Below are 19,509 nucleotides of genomic sequence, written 5' to 3' on the forward strand. Positions count from 1 at the left end.
AATTGCAGCTTTCTAGACTGTAAAAGGCAGAGACTCAAAGTAGAGACTGTCAGCCTCTGCGGCAACTGGTTGAATCATGAATCCTGGCAGGCCATGATGAAAGGGTGCTATCAGCCCTATGTGTTAGGAGAAACTGGTAGTTGCTGTTGTCAGAGGCTTTCTGCAATGTATGAGGTAGATCTTGCCCTGGATATTGTCTTTAAGCTGTAGTCTTAGGTGTAAGATGAGAATGACCTTGCTCAGGGAGACTGAACAATAGTGCTGATGGCAGTTGGTATTGTTGGCACTGTGATACCCTTTCTCCTGAATATGTTGTAAAAATAATAATTTTTAATTATTATTTAGCATTTTGTTATGTTTAGATCTCAGAATATTACACACAAAAAAAATTGTCCTCTATTTCCAGATGAACAAATGAAGAGGCAAGTGAAAGACAAGTAAAGGCAAGTATACCATGGAAGCCAAGTAGGGGAGGACACAGAGTCCATTTCTTTCTCTGTTAGGCCACATTAAATAGTGACCTACAAAAAAAGATATTTTTGTCTGCTTCTACTTTCCTGAGGGGAGAGAAGATTGTTGAAAGAAAATCTTGAAGATGTCTCTAAGTGATATATTTTTAGTGTGTTTTGTAAGGAGAAGTATGTTTTTGAGAGATATGTGTAGATATGTGATACTTCTCCATAAATCTGTTTGAATAAGTAACTTAATTATTGCTCCATATCCTGTTTAATATAAATACCTTGTTAGTTAGATTTAAGACATGCTAACATTTTATTTATTTGGATGGTTTCATGGAGGTAATTTTCCTAAAAGTATATTAATTATTTTACTGTTTCTCTAGGAGAACATATTCATTAGACAATGAGTTAAAAACTATCAAGGTGTTTCTGTATGTTTGTTGCTTGTTAGCTGTGACTATGTGCTGTGAATAAATACTGAACAATGGTAGTGTTACTAGGACCAGGGGAGATCAGAGACTTAGGAATTGGATGTCTCACAGAGTCAAATTGACTTTACCAGCATGAGTCTAACAGTCATACCAGCCAAACCAAGCAAAATCAAACCATTATCATTGAGGGAGACTTTGGAGTGAATAGCAGCATAATCATTCCACCTCTCAAAATATTATCACAGCAGGTGCTGTAACTACAGTGTGGTTTTATGGTTATGCTCATGCTGCACTCTGGCGCACAATGGGGGGTTCAAACAACTTATGGGCACTACAGTTTATATATCATCTACTACTGCCTCTCTGGAAGATGTTACAAGGAGTTCAATCAAGGAGCCCTTATGAATGAATATTCATAGTCACTCAGGTAACAGACATGTAGATAAATAAGAAAAAACCTGAATACCTCAGGTCTCCTGGCCCATTGTTAGTTGATCTCCTTCCAAAATGCTTTGGTCTCATCCACCAGCAGTGATTTTTTTGAAACAAACTGTAATTTTCCATCTCTGACTTAGTTAAAGATCACACAATGACCAAAACTTTATCAAGCTATTTGTAAAAAATCAATATGGTGCTTATCTCCCTGAATCCACTTCTGTAGTCTTAATTACAGTGACAATGAAGCCAGTATTGCAAGAACCATCTGAGATGGACTATTCACAGGAACAGTATGTCTGCACTCATTATAATTCTGGTGGGATGAAATTTTCTTTCAAGAGTATTAAATGTTTTTATCTGCAGGTTTGTGTGGTTGTACACATTTTAAATATGCTGTGTAAAATCTCCATTTGATATCTGTTAAAATAGGGCAATAAATATATAGCATTTACCAAGTGTCAGCTTGACCTTCCAGTTCTCACTCTTTGAAAAATCTGAAAAGTGTGTGTACAGACAAGAATTCCAGGTTGCATGATAAAAAATTAAGAAAGGCCATTTCACAAGCTATTAGCAATATAAATGTACATTTAGTACATTTTTGCTAGACTGTACTGCCTCAAGGAGACAGTATCTATTCAATGAAAATCAGTTCTTTTCTCACACTGAAATGATACTTTAAAAATGTCCCTTGCAAGCACCCTGTTAACCTTGAGACTACACATTTATTTCTGGGAGTGTGGGAAGAGAGGCTGGTAGATTACATGGAAAAAATACAGAACCAGTTATTTTCAAGAACAGTCTTTGTAGCCTTCTTTCAGAGATGATGGTGCCTACCAGGACTGGTGGTTAAAAAAAAAAAAAAAAATCCCCATTCCATTGTATTTTATGCACACAATCAACATCAGGTTGTAGTTTTCTCTTCTGGCTTTTGAGCAACACTTCAACAGGACAAAATTCCCCGTAAAATGCTTCCAGTGTGGAAATCTGGTACCTTGGAAAACTGAGGCCTCCTCCTAATGCATGAAAATCAGTGGAGACATTGACATGATCCAGGTCTTAGTAATCCTTGTAATCAGGACATTAGGTAGAACTTACAGTTCTGGTTCCATCTCCTTTCAGCCAAGCTACTGTGTTTCTTCAGTGTTCACTTAATTTGTCTTGGATACCCTTATTATGTAATTGTTTTCATCACTAAAATCTAGTAGAGTAAGTACCAGACTAGTAGGGCTAGGTCTTTCTCTGTCAGGTGGTCTCATCAAATGTCAGACTAAGCTCTAGCCATACGTATTGGCTCCCACACACACTAATATCAGGAAGTTTTCACCACGCTTTGACTAATTTTACAAGTAGTTCTCTTGCCTTCCTAGTGTGTTGTGAAGAATTAATTTTCAGTGCAGCTGCAATCTTTTTAAGTGACTGAGAAACTAGTGTGAATGCTGAGAATATATTGTAATTCCTTATTGTCGTCCATGAAAAATTGCAACTGCCATAGATGGTGTTGCAACTTCAAACACTGGTGGTGCTGAACAGCACTGTAATGTTAATTTAAAACAAAAATGTAAAAGTCAATTCAGGATGCTGCTGAATGGCATCAGAAAACCTTTATTATACTGAATGAAAGAGCTAGGATAAAGCAAATGTCAAGCAAATCTTGGTTTTTACAGGCAAGCTGTTTTTAATAAAAGGATTTGGAGATTTCTCTTCTAATTAGGTTAATGTCTTCTTTCAAAGTTTAGTAACTAGAATAAAAGGAGACATGAAGACAGAGTGGGTCTAAAAATTTGCTATTGGAGAAGTAATTTGTTAATTTGTAATATGTTTACCAATTAATTATTTTTGTGCAATGACTGTATCTCTTGTTGCGTCTTTTGTAAAGTCTCAGTGTATGTTGCACTATTTTGCTAGCACTTGACATTAAAAAAAGCATTCATTGAAGACTGGAACTATATTTTAAACATTAAAGTTATGTAATGAATAAGATAGATTATTTGGCATTACACAAGGGTACAAGGATACTTCAGTGAAGATCTACATTGTAGAAAAGGACAGGCACCTGTGATGTCCTTTTAAGTGATCTAAAAATCTTGTTGCAAATCATTATTTTACTTTAGCAGATGGCATGGTGTCTTCTTCTTAAAAATATATAAAAAAAGAATTTCTATTCATGGCCTGAGTTGAACCATATTCGTGTTTACTGTGCTGTCATCTCATAGGGACTTAATTGAAAGCATGTGATTTTCTGTAAGGCAGCAACATCATCATAGAAACAGACAATTTACTGTGCAAGTAACATGCAGTAGAATGCACTGACTGAGTCTCATACTGATGTCTGAACAACATCTTCACTATGCACTGAAATGGTTCTTTCTTCATTTTGTTCTTTGAAAAGAGTCCAGATGGTTTTCATCAAGAGGAGGCACAAGAAAAGCTCCAGCAGCGAGACAATACACAGGGGAAATACATAAAAGGTCATGCTAGAGTTATCTTAATGATTGAAAGGTGTCATTAATATTGCTTCATAAAGAAGGTGCATTTGGCTCTGACTGATATGTATTGGTTCTCCTTGTTTATCTTGCTTATCTAAGGTTTGATGCAAAAACTTGTTTTTTTTTTTTTTTTCCATCTAAGACCCCATTCAAACTCTGTGACCTCAGTTAGTGTACCAGACCCTTCTTTTAGGAAATGGTTAACTACATATTTGTGATCTATATAGTTCTCAGCTGAAGAATACAACAGTACATAACAGAAAGCAGATGTTATAAAGTCTAATTTTGTGGATTGGAACTATTCTTAATACAGAATTTTTATTGTGTCTTTCATATAATGATATCCTATCAGCCACTTACAAAACTCTACCTGCAAAATGACTGATCAAAAATCTATTTTTTTAATGTTAAGACAAAATGTCCAATTATACCTCTTTGGAAAAAGATATCACTTGGGCAGGGTTGTGTTATACCACAATTCACAATTGTTCATTAGTACAAAATACTGTTCACAGAAACTGTAAGAGAGGTTGGATTGCTCACCATATGCAGGCAATACTTTGTTTTCTAAAATAATGTAGATCTTTTTTGGAGTGGCTTTGCATAAAACCCAGCAAAACATGTTTTGACTGATTTTATCAACAAGTCATTTGCCTCTTTAGTTTAAATTTTCATAGGTGTATCTGGGGAAAGAATGCAAAAGAGTTGGTACAGCAGGTTTGGAGGGTTTTTTTTCCTAGGAAGGAGAAGTCGTTAAATATATTCATAATACAGTTTTGTAGCTGAGACTCCACCTACGCAATGCCCATTCATATTGAATCATTGAATTTAATCAAAGTGCTTGCATATACATCTTAAATTAATGAGATAATCAAAATAAAAAAGAGAAGTGTAAATAAATTTGAAATCTTTCCAAAATTTTACATCATAGCTCAGATTTCTTGTTCAACGTATTTTGTATTTGAGGACAAAAAGGAAATGAAGACATGTATAACTATTTTGATAATTGCCCAAATATAAAGTGTATGCAAGTTGCACATACTATGCAAATCAATGTAATATGAACAAGAAATGTTATCTTATTTAAAAAGCACTATTCTACCAGGTGTTTTGCGGTGACATTTTAGTTCTCAGTATTTTATGAAATCTGTCTTAGAATGCAGTAATATTATCTTTAGGTAAAGAACATATGAGACAATAAAGAAAAATCTGTTCACATGGTCAAGAATGTTTCTAAGAAGACTTTTCAGGTTTTAAAGCAAAGATGCTGAAAATCTGGGCTGTGGGTTTAGGGTTGGGAGGTAGGAAGTAAATGGGTGTGACAGAAGGGAAAAGAAAACTTATTACCCAATTAGAGAATTGGCAGCTTTCTCTTTTTCACCATTACATAGATGTGCACAAAAGAAGTGTGTTATGGAGTGACCTTATGACTCTAGTTAAGCAGCAGGCAGTAGCATTAAACGGAATCTTTATGTTTCCTTTTTGTTAGACGTGTCAAAAGTTTAAAAAGCTGTTATTTTAAGAGTCTTTTTCTTCCTTCACCCTCAAAAGATTCCAGGTGTGCTGGGGGTGGGGGTGGGAGTAAAGTAGGAGAAAAACAATTTCTTGCAATCAGAAATACTATATTATTCTTCTCCATTATTAAACTTGAAAAAATGTTGCACATAAAAAAGTGAACACCAATTTCTAGTATCTGTATTTTAAACATGACATACTTAGTAGGGTCACTTTTCAGTCATGTGTACACCTCTCTGGAGATGCCCAGGCAACAAAAAAAGTCACTATATTCACTATATTTGTATTATTTTTAGAAGAGAGCACGTAACATTTTAGAGGCACCTGAGGAGCTACATTCATTTGACTTATGGTTTTTCCAAGAAATGGAGAATACTCTCATGGTATAGACCTATAAAGAGAATATCCTCAGCTGATCTGGTGTCATTTTTAACCTAAATAGCAGTAAGAAGTTTTAGACAAAGGAACTTGTTTTAACTTTCTTGTCTGAAAATACTGAGAGTAGCAGTGTCTGCTATGTTGTAGTAGTGTCCTGGCATTCATCTTCTGAAACTTTCATAAGCCTCTGCCCTTCCATTACAGCAAAAAGTTTAACAGTAACAACTCTACTCTTAATTTTAAAAAATAGTCCCTTTAGAGATCACCTAGTCTGCATTTTTTCAACAGTTAATTACTATGCTTTAAATTGGTAATTAAACTCCTACATGTCTGTTTCTTTACTCTGCTCTTCGTAAGCTGTCCATGAGGTTACTCTCAAGAGGAATATTTTTAAATCCATGAAAAATTTGGTTTTGAACCAAAAGAGAAAACTGAATCTTCTCAAATACCGGGGGCAAAACAAGCAGCAGCATAGCTTCAGAGAAGCAGGCATAAATAGAGAGAGGCTCCTTCATCTGCTTGGAAGTTAATAAGCAGTAAGATGTTAACAGGAATGGGTATGGCAGAGTTTTTCATCTAATTTTATTCTTCTGGGGCAGATCTCCCATCAGTATTCAAGTCTGCATTCAGCAAGATAACCAGGCTTAAGTTCAGCACTTGAATAGTCCTGTGGGTTTCTTTAGAACTGCATCTTCACTTGAAGCACTGTCTTCTTTCATTGTTGTAAAGAATCGTTTCAAGACTTTGCATTTTTCTTTCTCAGTCTGGCCACAAAACATTTGGATATAGAGCTTACTTTGTGATTTTTTTTCTAATGATTCTAAGTAGTCCACATTGAGGTGATATTACTCCTATGGTAGAAATACTTTGCTATATATGAGGGAACTCAGCCTACTCCATTGTACTCCAATCAATGTAGCAAAAACCATACAGAAACAGATTTGTGAACAGCTTGCGAAGCATATAATCAAAAACGTTGTTAATTTTAGTAATCAAAACAGAAATATTTTTTGTGTATCTGGTGGTGCAGACTCTCTAAATTAGTCTGGGAGAGGACTATCTATCCACATTTTAAGAGACTGAACATTATTTTGGCAGTAATTTGATGTTGTTGATAAAGATGTTGGAGTTGGAATAAAAAGAGAAAAAAGATTTTGCATATCTTTAGGCATTTCTATTGAGTCATTTATGCAGATAGGATCTAGAATAAAAACATGGCTGCATGTAGCTCTGCAATTGACATTAAAAATGAAAGCATGCTTTACCTGGAAATGGAATAAATATGTGTATTTATTTTACTTAAGTAGTAATTTTCAATCTGATAGTTTAGAAAATAAAGTCTAAACTAAAATAGGACAGTTTGATCCACTGTGTAATGATATCAACTTTGAAGAAAAAGGATCAAGCATATATTTGGCAAAATACCTCATAATATGTTTTATGGCATTTATCTTATTTCAGAGTTTAAGCTTGACCTTATTTGCTGTTATGAACTTCAGCAGCAAAAGAGGGAAGGGAAGCGTAAGAAAAATCCATATTAACTAAAATGGTCCTCTCAGTAATTCCAATAATCTGATATACCTGTGATCTTAATGTCTAGGTTAAATATTTGTGGAAGTATTGAAGTATAATCTAACTAACTCCCCAGCAATTCCTTTTTTCTTTTAGAATAGTGTAGGCCTGCTCCCTAGAAATAAGTAAACTAGGTCTTATCTCTAGTAGGACAGACTTAAAATATTTTGGCAGTTTCTAAATAATTCTGAATAAGAGGGCTGTTTCTGAAGTGTCATGGGTACACTAGACCTATTCTCATTGTAATTCTCTCAATTTATATCAATTGATGCTTTGGTCCTTTTCTTCAAAAGTTTGCTAAACCAATTTATATTGTTCTAAGACAGAGACTACATGCCCCTGTAATATTGCTCCCTAAAATATCATTCGCTTCATGATTATTTATTAATTTCTTAGGCCCATTAACTAAAACAGCCCTGTTCAGCTTTCAGGCAAGTCTGCATTATACCAGATTTTGTTGAGAATATACTCTCAACAATCTGTCCTATATCAACAGCCATAGAATTTAATGTCAATATTAAAAACCATTTTTATATTGAATGTACTGTTTCTAACCTGAATGCAAATATGACAATCTTAACAAGTGTTCTTCTCATGTCCTGTGGTATTAGGGAGTAAGTTTTAATATAATTTTCACTGTGCAATGTCTTTTGAAGTACAGACATCTTTCAATTAATGAAAATAATAACAAAAAAGGCCATAAGTTATGATCAAACACTATATCTCTTATACAGCTATTGCAACAGGATATTTGTTTCCTTTATTTTCTTCTGTTTCTTTTCTTTGCTTTTACAAATCACTTTTAGTGATAATGGAACAATATATTACATGTGCATGACCACAGTCATGTAGGAATCATGACCTTGGATTAGAGGGTTTGACTGTAAGGCTTTAGAAGTAGGTGAGAAGCAGGGGAAGTGTCCATATGTCCTTTAAAATAAACATGTGATATAGTCTGTACCAAATGGATGCATACTACAAAAAAATAAAAGTGGCATGCTTGAAAAATTAATTCCTAAAGGGCATACCTTTAAATGTGTAAAAATATGACTGTCCTTTAAATATGTGCAAAACTATGTTTGTCCTTTAAACACATGCAAAATTTAGCACCAGAAATGAAGATTTGAATATAAAGAGATATAATGTCAAAAGAGTATTCTCAAAGGTAATCTTGCAAATAGAGATGAAGGCGACAAAATAGAAATTGTTAGGTTTACACTGCAAATTCTCTCTTATGGGTTCAGGAGCTTAAATTCTCTTGCCAATTTTAAAATTGTTGCAATCTTAGTTGTTGAAAATAACTTCAGTGCTTGTGTGAGTAATCTACTATGTGGTCTACTATATCTTCTTTACATATCTTCCCATAGCCAAAGTTTTCAATCTGTCTTTGACTTGAAATTTGTATTTGACTTGCAAAGAGTTTGGTAAACCTTAGTTACTGTCTTGGATTCTGCATTCAGTATTTCATTTTACTCTCTATATTCATAACAGCTTCAAATTATATATTGTGGTTTAGTTTTTAGCCTCACATGCTTTTTTCATATCCAGATCTTCTTTTTTTAATCCTATGAAATGTCTGTCTGTACCTTTTGTTTTCTTGTGTATTTCTCCCCTGAAACTTTTTATTTGGTTAGTCATTATTCCTTTCTCTCTTTCTACTCACTCACCTGCTTCCTCTTTCTCCAAGACTCATTTTTTTGATTCCATATTCTGTCATGACCATATGCTCAGTTCTGATTCAAGGAGACAGAATTACTGCAGAATAAGGTTAGATTGGGTGAACAGTTTCCTTCTGGTTTTGTTACAATCTTATGTTTGCTGCACAATGCAGTTGGGATACTATATTTGATTCCAAGTAGTGAAGAAAAATTGATCAGTGTTTCATTCATGCATCTAAGGACTGGCTGACAATTACATTATGTCTTGTGTTTATAAAACCAGAGCGCCCCCAATGTTTATTTGAGGAATAGCTAGGTCTAATGGTATTAGCTTTGGTCTCTAATATTTTTAGTTGAGTTCTTGATGACAAAACACATCTAACTTGGATTTTTATAAAAAACCCAAATTAAAAAAATTATGCACTTTTTCTATATATTTCTCTAAAATTCAAACCAAATTACAGAGAATCTTAGCAAAGGTCAATTATCTTTTAATAAAAATGAGGCTCATATTAGCACTTTCGGGTTTTTTTCAGAAAGCACAGGGAAAGATAGTATTCAACACTAATATTTTCCTACCAAATCTATCAAACACACGGGTACCATGTAAGTACCACTGAAAAACAATTATCATACAAATGCTACTTTCTTACTGAGGCTAAAGATTCATGAAATTTTTCAACATATTTTGTTTCCAGAAACAGTATTGTAATTATTTCAATGACACTGACTTTTATTTATCTTTACATTATCTTGCTGTTATTTCCATTGACATTCAAAGAGCTCCAGGTCTAGCTTAAATCAGCAGTATTTTTCCTTTGACCTTTAAAAATTTAGATTTCTCACATCTCTAACAACGCATATCACATACTACATGGTACCTATGAGATACTAAGAAAAAAGCAAGAAAAACATGATTGTATTTGCATTCTTTCCTCTAGGTATAATTTTAAAAATAAAATTTAATTTTCAAATGACAGTTTTTGTTTGATGCCTGACCATTGTTTGGATTCCTAGGAGATCAGCCAATGTATTTCAGCTTGTGGTGAAATGGAAAGTTACATTGAATAAAGCTTTTGAATACAGGTCAGCTAGCAAAAAGGCACTGAATCCTCTTAACATCTACTTTTTTAATAGTAAAGGTAATACATCTTTAAATAATTTGTAAGTGTGTTATATCTGCCACCATAATTATTGAGAGCTTTCCTTCAGCAAATAGCTGGCTGCAAGCTTTAGATTTCACCCAGCTCTCATCCATTAAATATTTTAATATTGAGGGAAATTAGCTTTTAAATCAATATCAAAGATAAAAAAAAACAACAACAACAACAACAAAAAAAAACCTTCTCTTTAGCCAGAGCAGGAGATATCAATGTATAATTTGTCATTTTCTAATTCAGCTCTTTCCATTTGGTTTTGATTTAGCACTAGACCTTGGAAACCAGACCCGCCATCCACATTCAAGAGCTGTTTTAAATTATGTGCAGCAAGATTTTAAACACATTAGCAACAAGAACAAGCTGTCCTCATACTAACTGGTCCCGCTTTGTTCTTGATTGTGGAAAATCTCACTTTAACTGCCCTCTAATTTGTTTCAGATAGCTACTGCACCAGCAGCTGCCTTGGCATAGGATTAAATACACATGAAAATATAATCTTTCTACAAAAATTATTAGCAGTGCCAAAAGCCATAAAATATCTTTTGGAAAAATTATTTTTTATTTACCTTTATTTTCCTATTTTCTTATTTTTATTATTAAAGTTCAGTCCCCCATGCTCTTCTCCAAAGTTTTTGTTAATCCAATCCTCTCAAAAGTACTTGAAAGGGATTAAAAATACAAAATTGCCTGGTTTTCTTATACAGAGATGCAGTTTTGATACTTTACTCTTGGTTGAAAAGTTTGCACATCAACTTGCATGAGATGAAAATCTATAGAATATAGATATAGAATTCTTCAAAATTAAGGCAATTTCTTAGTAGTTATAAGTACCTAAAATAAAGATAAGACAAAGGATACCAGGATCACTAGCAGGATCATATACTTTCTCTTTCAAATATTTTTGTTTCAAATGAGAACATATCTCATTTTGTATTTTGTTCTCATTTGAAACAAAACTCATTTTGTTTCAAATGAGAATAAATGAGAATCCAGAACTACATTTCAAAATTACCCCATTCGGGCAGCTAGTGACAGGACAAGAGGTTACAGACTCAAGTTGAGCCAGAGGAGATTCAGGTTGGGCATCAGGAGTAATTTCTTCTTGGAGAGGTTGCTAAACACTGGAATGGACTGCCCAGCAGGGTGGTGGAATCACAGTTGCTGGAGATGTGCAAAAAAAAGCTGGACAAGGCACTTAGTGCTATGGTCTAGTTGACATGGTAGGACTCAATGATCTCAGGGATCTTTTCCAATATAAATACAAAGGGAGCAAAGAAATTATTTTAATTGAAGTCGTCTACCAAAAATTTCCTTTAATGTCCTATCTCTGATGACATTATCATTCCTCAACACAACTGTTTCTGTGATATATGTTAGGGATTTGTAAGCATCTAGCATTTTTGTGAATGGTGACAAGGGAAAACCTAGGTACTTCTTTTCCTCTGGTTATTGTAAGGATCCTTGTTGACTAGTTCACTATGAAAAGAAATATGATCCTACTCTTAGTTTCATCCCTGGGAAGTGCAGGAAGATTTGGTGGTGGTCATGGTATCCCTATACATGCGAGTTTTTCCTTTATTCCATTTCATTGAAGGAGTCTGCCACCTACTTTCAACACAGTAATTTCATATCCTTAAAAAAAAGGTTTGTTTTTCACTAAAATCTCTAAAAAACAGTTGCTTGACAAAGGAGACAAGTTGTTGACATGCTTGTGTCTCCCACAGGCCTATCAGAGTGCATGGAAGATAACTTCCTGACACAGCTGGTAATTGAGCCAGCAGGGCTGCTCCAGCCTAGATCAACTGTTTATGAACAGAGAAGGGCTTTTGGGAGATGTGGTGGTCAAAGGCCGTTTTGGACACAGTGAACATGAACTAGGTTTTCAGTTCTTGGTGAAATAAAGAAGGCATCAACAACTCCTGACTTGGACTTCTGGATGGCGGAATTTGACTTGCTAAAGTGAGTGGTTCAGAGAGTCCCTAGGAAACAGTCCTCAATAACAAAGGGGGCCAGGAAGACTGGACACACTTTAAGAAGGAAATATTAAACGTGAAGGAGCAGGTTATCCCTTATGTGCTTACAAACAAGCCAGCATGGAAGATGAGCCAAATGGCTGAATAGGGAGCTTTTGCTGCATCTCAAGGGAAAAACAGAGTTTATGACCTCTGGAAGAAGGGACAGACATACCAATAAGAGTACAGTGATGTTGGTAGATCATGTAGAGACAAAATTGGAAAGGCAAAAGTCTAAAACTCTATGTGGCAATCACTGTGGAAATAATAAAATGTATTTTTATTAATATATCAAAACCAAAAGGTCTTTTTATAAGTATATTAACAACAAAAGAAGGGCCAAAGAAAATCTCAATTCTCTACTGGATATTGTATGGAATATTGTCACCAAGGGTGAGAAAGAGGGTGAGGTACTCAATGTCTTTGTCTCGGTCTTTAACAGAAAGACTAATTATCCTCAGCTCCTTGACCTGAGTAACAGGGACAGGGAGCAGAATCCAGGAGGAGGTAGATAGTGACCTGCCACTTTGACAATCATGACTGTATAGGGCTGGGTAACACCCAAGGGTGCTGATGGAGCTGGGAGACAGGCTCACCAAGGCACTCTTCATCATTTATCATCAGCCTTGGTTAGCTGGAGAGGTCCCAGCTGAGTGGAGATTGGCCACTGTGATGCCCACATATAAGAAGTGTCAGAAAGAGGATCCAGAACACTACAGGCCTGTCAGCCTGACCTTGGTGTTCCTTGGAAGGTTGTGGAGCATATTTTCTTAAGTGCGATGACATGGCACATACTGTAAAAGCAGGGGATCAGGCCCAGCCAGCGGGGGTTTAGGAAAGGCAGGTCCTGCCTCACCAAACTGATCTCATTTTATGGCCACGTTGGATGAGGGAAAGGCTGTGATTTTTGTCTACCTGGACTTCAGTGAAGCCTTCAAGAGAGTTTGCCACAGAATTCTCCCAGAAAAGTTGGCAGTCCATGGTTTGGACAGATGTTCTCTTTGCTGTGTTAAAAGTTGTCTGGATGGCTGGGCCCAGATAGTTTTAATGATATTATCAAGTCTCAGTTTTAATGATATTATCAAGAGACCATTGTTTTGGTCTGTTGAAAAATTAACTACTTGCAAGTATCTCAGTTTTGTTACCATATTAACTCTGAGTATTAAGTAGGGTGTTTGTATGAAGTAAAAGTTTCACTGTACTGAAAAAAACATTAGGAAATCTTTAGGAATTCGAGCCTGCTGCCATATTGACCAAAAAATTATTTCTTAGGTTAAGATTTGGTCATAATTTAACTGTACTCAAGAGTAGCTGCCAGGAAGCATTGATTGCCACATACACAGGTGATGACAGCTGCCTGCTGTCATTTTGAGAGAAGGTGGGGGTGGCCAATCGTTAGAAATCAAGAAGTGTCTAAATTGCCTTTTGATTTGCGATCATTAAGAAAGCCTCTGAGTATTGGCAAATTAGAATCTGAATAGTCTACAAAGTGTTTAGGGTATAAAAGAAACCTCTTAAAATTAGATTCTCCTTCATGAATGAGCACTATTAGAGTGTGCTTGAGAGCTGGATCATCAGCTTATATACCTGTGGAGAGGCAGCTAGATATTCAGAGTGAACAAAACTCTTGGATTTATTTCAGACAGCAGACACATGCATGGTCTCTTATTTCTGACCACCTATTCCTTAAGCTTTGTGATTTGTGTTTGAAGCTGATTCAATGCTGCATTTTTTTACAGAAAACTGAACGAAAATATTAATTTTGTTTTGGGCAATGAAGAGTCAGGAAAACCAAAATGAAGGGACGTATTTCTGCATATCTAATTTGATATACCTTACAGACTTATTCCACTCAACTTTTATAGGTTTCTCATTTCAACTCAATGTTCCTCAGGCTCTACAAAGAATAGTTTCCTTTGTAAATACTTTCCTTTTTCTGCTCCCTAAAGAATCTGTGTTTTTTCCTGATACACTTCCTGAAGGAAATTAATCTGGAACACTTCCTATTTTTTTTCACTTCCCTTCTTCATGGAGGAAGGGAGGAATTTAACATGGAGGAATTTAACACCTTTAACTTCAACAACTTATTTTAAAGGTTCAATATTTTTCTTCTCTTTGAGTTGAAAAACACATTATTTTCCTAGATCCATGTCCTTCTGGTTGCCAGTTTGAGTTTGGCTTCAGCCTGCAGTCCCACTGCCTGTCCAGAACACTGGACCATAGAGCTGTGGCTGGACTTCGGCTGCGTGAGTCTGTGTAACTTTGTAAAACACTTTGCTCTGCAGGTTTTCATTCCAATATCCCTGGCCAAGTACTGAGTTTAGAACTCAGTGAACAAGGAGCTTGGCTGCAGTTTTGTGGTCTGGATCAGACTCCTTGCCAGTTGAAATTTATTCGTATCTCAAGAGTGGAGGTCTTCCTGGAAATAAGCCAGAGATCTGTTCTTCCATGAGGTGATACAATGGTAAAATGGAAGCTGTATCAGGATTAAAAGTGATAGTTTTGTCACTTAGTGGTCTCCCTGGCTAACTTCCACTCAAAAAAGCTGAGTTAGAAAGGGACAAAACATCCCCCATTTTTCTCTTCATGCCTAGCATCAATAGTGCTTAAGAACTTCAGAAAATACTTTGCAAAGGAGGGATAAGGCTTTTCAACTTTGAGAGATTTCATGTTTAGCAATTCCTTCTCTTTGAGGGCCATGTGTCAGCTACCCTGTAACTCTTTGGAGATCATAGGCTTCTCTGGTGTCTCTTCAGGAAGAAGGTAGTCAGGTTGGAAAGGTAAAGAAATATTAGGAGACATTGTGTTTTAGGTCTTCTATCCTGGAAACTGGATAGAAAAAAAGAGTCGTTCCTTTCTGTAAAGAAAACCTTCAGCACTAGGCCCAGAATTTGGCACTAAAGTAACACAATTATATTCTCAAATGAGGAAAAAACACACCTTTTTTTTTCTTCTTCTTCTTTTTTTTTTTTTTTTTTTCAGTTTTCTCCATAAAATATTTGAGGAACAACCCAGAAATAGATGCAAAGAGACTTAACAGAAGAAAGGTTCTTCATTCCTCAGGGAATGGGACATAATATGGACAAGATGTTCACTCCAGAAACTGACTTTTTTGGTATGAACTATTAACCATTTTTGAATAATGTTTTCAGACAAACAGGATTATATTTCATTTAGCAATGACCTACATCCCTCAATCTTTGATAACACCATTAAATTGTTTCTACAGAGTTGCTGTGGAACCGGAGACTTCTAATTAACATCTGGCTAAAATTAACTCTGGCTAAAATGTTACTGTATTCAAGAACTGCCTTGTCAAGATTTTCCATATGTCCATATATGTGCACCTTTTCCTTTAAAATCTTATCAGACTTCTGAGTAAACCTGATTTGATCTCTGTTGCTCCAGTTTTACAGTATTGTTTGCCTTATATATGAACTGTAAAGGAGAAGTAGTATTTCTCTTGTGAAAACTGAGAAAGATTTTTGAGGTTAAGCCAGTGGTTTGGTGCTAGCTGCTATGTACTAGTTTAACATTATTTTCAAAAGTTTTTCTCACTTCCAGACTAAAAATAGAAATGTAGATTTATTGACTAATCTGAAACACAAAGAATCAAATTCTGTCCTTAATTACACCCTTACAAGTCCGGGATAAATTCACTGAAGCTAGTTCAGTTAATTTGGACATCTCCCAGATGTAAGAACCCTGTCTTCATCTCATTCTTTAGAAATTCTTCTCCTTTAACAGGCACCCACCATGATAGAAAAAATAGTTATTCATCTTTGAATGATAAAAACAAAGAGTGTTTCTGGTTTGTGTGTTCCAAGTGTAAATCAGTTTCCACTTTGTTTTTTAAGAATACTGTTCCAACATTGCAGTTTACCAAAGAGACCACAGGGATTAATTTTGCCAAAAAAAAAAAAGAAAAATTATACTCTTCTTTCCTTCATTCTGTTCTATTTTTGTCTGCTGATTCTTGACAATAATCCAACACCGACCACAGTGTTACTCAACCAAAATTTAGAAAGCAAAAAACCCCATCAAATTCAGTATTGTTTTTCTTTTTTTTTTCATCTTCTTTTAATAAATTTCCATTTTATCTACCAGTAGAAACATTTTGCTGCATATTTCAGCATAATTTCTCTTGGTTTTTTTCAAAATGTAAAATTAAGCTTGCAGAAATTAGCTTCTATAACCCATGTTCCACTAATACAGCAAAAGTACTTTACAAATTCTAACTGAAGATCAAAATGAATAAAATTGTAGCATCCCAGAAAAACTTTGATTTGAAAGGACTTCTAATATTTTCTTGTTTCATTCCCTTCTCACAGCAGTCACCTCAAATTTAGATTTATTTACTCAGGACCCTGTCCAGAAGAGTTGTGAATATGTGCAAAGACAGAGATTTTACAAGTTCTTTTGGCAGCCTGTCCCACTGTGTTACCACCGTCATTGTGAGGAGATTTCCTGTATGATTGGCTGGAATTTCTCTTGCTGCAAGTTGTTACCATTGTCTTTTGACCTTCTGCTGGAGACCTGGCTCTGTTTTTACCATAACTTCTTATTTTAGTTGATGATGGCAAGTGAATACCCTTAGCTTTCTCCTCTTGGATCTACATGTCCCTGAGACTCTTTTATGTTTTGTGCTTCAGCTTCCTAACCATCTTGGTTGTCCTCCTTTACATTTTCCAGTTTTTTAACATTTCTTTTATATTTGGATGCAGTACTTCTGATGGAGTCCATTAAGAACTGAACAAAATAATAATTTCTCTCTGATATCTGGGTTCTGTGGATGACTTTTCAACATGTTTCAACAGCTTCTGGAATGCTGGCTTTTAGCTTGGAAGTTCAGGATCGATTCCTGGTTATTTGAAACTGTCATTGTTCCAATGAGTCCAAAATTACTAAAATAATTTACCAGAGATAAAGAATTTCCTCTTGCTATGATGAAGCCAATATGTACTTTGGTATGTCAACAGCTGCTAAAGTTTGAGACTGACAGGTTCCCTCAAAATCAGTGTCAGACATATTTTGATGTTCTTTTTTGTGTTGAACATTTTGTTGAACAGTAGCATATATTTTTTCATTCAAAGTTTCAAGAAAAATTTTCTGTAATTAAAATTATTAAGATAGTCACTGAAGCATTGTGTGCTGTCGTAGCCATAATTATACTCTCCTGTACAGAAACACAAATATATTACAAAGTGCCATGAAGCTCCTTCTTCTGCACAAGGGTAGTCACAATATAAGATTTTCAAAATAAGAATGAGAATTTCTTTCCACACTGATTAAGCAAGTAGAAGTAGAAATGTTACAGTTTTTCACATCACTTTAACCAGACCTCTTTAACTTACTATTGAATTCGGAGGTATTAAGACTCATAGACTAGAATAATCTTCTCTCCCAAAGGCAAATTCTTTTCAATAAGGTATTCACAATGCTACATTATTAATATATATATTTAAATAGCCATAAATTCATCTTTGTATTAATGTTATCTAACTAAAAGTAGAGCTCCTATAATTTTCATACTTAAATCTTCATAACCAAGGCTTCTGGAGGATACACAGTAGTGCATACTACCTTAATCAATAGAAACTTAGGATAAAAAAGATCACCTGACTTAACATTTAATAAAATTATCTACAGAGTGCTAATATAAGGAAATGGGAAGGTTTTCTGGAAGGTTTTCTGGAAGCTTGCCAGTATTCAATAGCCTGGTCTAGCTTTGATTCTGATGAAACATGTATTTCAGTTTCAAACTGATATAATTTTGAATCTAGAACCAGTATCCCAATCATTAAATAATTTGAAATTGTCTATGGCTATTGTGTCACTGGCATACTGCTCATCTTTCAGAAGGAGTTTTTCTACTATAATATCATACACACATGCATTTCAGTTCTGACCTCCAGGACCTAATTCTGCTATTTCTGACAGAAGTATTCCCAGCCAAATTCGAAAGGAAGGACTAATACGCATTTCAGATAATAATGAGTTGTTTCTTATTCACTCTCCTAACTCAAATATTTTATTCTGGATTCACTATCATGTTTTCATAATTTGTATAATTTCAAAATTAAAATATATGATTTCTGGGAAATTTCCAACATATTTCCAATGAACTTTCTAGACTCCTCTACTGTAATCCTTTGTAATGACTTCAATTATTTTTCTCCTTTTGGTTTTAATATACCAAAGTATTTAAAAGAAAAGCAAAAGCGGTGACATATCATTAAAATTCAAACCTGAAAATATCCTCTTCAATAAGAAAACTTACTGTTTGGCCAGTGGAATGCTATTTCAATACCTCTTGGTTTTATCACCTATAATGCTTCATTAATTATTTAATTGTACTCACTTTCTAAATTAGAAACAATCTAAAATATTTAAAACACTAGCATATTATTAAAATAATTAGCAGGCAAAGTGGCAAGTTGCTTCCTAAAGCAGACACTTAACAACTCCAGTTGTCATCAGCCTGTGACAAAACTACTGAATAGATGACTGCCTTTTAGAATAGCTTCCAAAACCCGGGGCAGCCAGTATTCCCAGTATATATCATATTTCAAAGGCTTCAGTTATTTATTTAGTTCAGATGTGGAGGATTTCTACCTATTTCCAACTTTCCTTTCTTTGAGCAATTCTAAATGAGCTGATAGAATACTGGTCTAATTCTTTTTCTATGTTTGTTTGTGAAGATCATACATTGTGTCTAGAAGTTAAAGCCATTGTAATATGTCTGCAGCTGGGATGTCTACATAGAGAATATTGACTATTTTAACCTGTCATAAACCAGCTGGATAATAAGATATATAGGTAATAAGTAAAGTAAGGACTCATTAATTTGGCTCATGAACAAATCTGAGAACTGAACTTTCACTGGGTTTTCGTAATCTGAGTGGAAAAAAAACAGGACTTTGGAGATAAAGTGTGAAATAAAGTGTTTTCATCTTGTATTTCTGATTCATTAACACTGGGTGTATATACCTAAACTGATTAAGGTGTACTTGCTAATATAAACGTGAGGGGTTATTTCTGGTCTTTTTTCAATTTCATGTTTGCTTATATTTGAAATTTGATGTGTATGGAATAGAATTTGTTGTAAAGAGTGGTGGAGACTTTACAAGCTGCTGTGTTCACAGCCTACCTTTTCCAACAAGGTTAGAGAGAATAGAAAAATAATTACTGAATTTTCAATGCTACGCCATTTTGCAGCAACTTGAAAAATGTTTGTAGAACACAATGGTAACATCATTCCCCTGTGTTTATCAGACCACATTTCAGAAGTTGCTCGTTACAACTACAGAGAGGAACATTGGAAATAGTTTTGTGACTTAACTGTAGGCATCAGTAGGTTGTGATACAGCTTCTAAAGGACATGCTGAGAGAATCCCATCA

Source organism: Vidua macroura, chromosome Z, assembly GCF_024509145.1.
Source record: "Vidua macroura isolate BioBank_ID:100142 chromosome Z, ASM2450914v1, whole genome shotgun sequence".
In the NCBI taxonomy this organism is placed as follows: Eukaryota; Metazoa; Chordata; class Aves; order Passeriformes; family Viduidae; genus Vidua; species Vidua macroura.